Source organism: Pan paniscus, chromosome 5 (genome assembly GCF_029289425.2).
Source record: "Pan paniscus chromosome 5, NHGRI_mPanPan1-v2.0_pri, whole genome shotgun sequence".
Lineage (NCBI taxonomy): Eukaryota > Metazoa > Chordata > Mammalia > Primates > Hominidae > Pan > Pan paniscus.
The window spans coordinates 186,861,126-186,862,421 of record NC_073254.2 but is presented as its reverse complement, the minus strand read 5'-3'; the positions used below and the strand labels follow the sequence as shown (position 1 = coordinate 186,862,421).

The 1,296-nt window shown below is 40.0% G+C and overlaps 1 protein-coding gene across 5 annotated transcripts in view; it reads left to right on the top strand.

The window, feature by feature from the left end:
* RPS6KA2 (ribosomal protein S6 kinase A2) overlaps positions 1–1,296 on the top strand; it is a 497,623-nt gene that overhangs the window by 250,482 nt on the left and 245,845 nt on the right. The window lies entirely within an intron of this gene.

The window sequence follows — 1,296 nt, the reverse complement described above, 5'->3', positions numbered from 1 at the left end:
GAACTTTGAGTAATAAAAAGGAGCAATTTCTGTGGAAGGTAAATTGAATAGTTTGGAAATATTCAATATATATGAACAAAAATGAGAACTTCTGTTGAAAAGAGTTGGGTGAAATAGTTGTAAAGTTTGGGGTTGGGGTGGGTTGTCAGTGTCTAGAGGGATTCTGCCGTCTAGGTGCTGTTCAAAGATAATTAGATTCTTCCCCCACCCTCAGCCTTGAAAATGGACACCTGATAATTTTTTTTACATTTTTTATAAGAGCTAAAGCCATGAGGGGAAAGGTTGAGGAGCTATTGCCCCACATCCTACTTATTAATTACGATGGGAAAGTCATCTTCACAAAGGCGACCCGGCAGGCAGAAGCGAGTGTCTCCCACAGTGGTGCAAGTTGACATGACAGGTCTCCTAACGTGATGTACAGCAGCTAAAAATATTTTACCCTAATCTAATTATGAAGAAACCATGAAATCAGTCCAGACTATGAAACATTCTACAGAGCAGCTGCCCTGAACTCTTTGTTCACAAATGTAAATGTCTAAACAGCAACAAAAACCGGAGGATACTTCATTCAAGAATACTGTTGAGATTCGACAAATAAGTGAAAAACTTTGTGATGGAATTGTGCAGAATAAATCAGTTTAAGGATATTGGGGGGAAACTGGGGAGATTGTGTACTGAATCTCAGGCGAGTAAATTATATTGTGGTTGTGTAGGAGCTCGTGTCAGTTTGATGCACACTGAAGCATTTTGGGTGAAGTATCTGCTAGAATTCACCCGGCTGGCAGTGGGGCCCGTCTAGAATTCACCCAGCCGGCAGTGGGGCCCGTGCCCTTTCATGCTCGATGCAGCTATTCGAGGGTGCTTGTTTCATGTTCATTACTAGATGTAAAGCATGATGATAACTTTTATTGTGGTTCTGTAGTATTATCTGCAGAAAAATATCTAATTTTCAAAAGAGCAAAATGCAGCTGTGGGTACATTGTTCTCTGTCATTAATTCTAAACCTTTTCTTTTCAATGGTTCTGAGGCAAACATTTGTTAGAGGATGTTGAGAATCTTTCGCCCTGAAGTATGGGTAAGTGTTTTTGAAAGCTTGACCAATATGATGGAAGAATAGTTCACTTTCGATCAGAATACAGTGTGCTATCACATCTGGTTAGTCTTCCCTAGTTTCACAGTTGAGAAATGATTTTTCTTTGGGGAGTTCTGCTCAGTATCACAGTGAGAGGTGGGAGAGAAGCCTGTTAAGACAGATTAAAAATATTCATGATTTTTGCACAGCCTCCTAAAATCCAC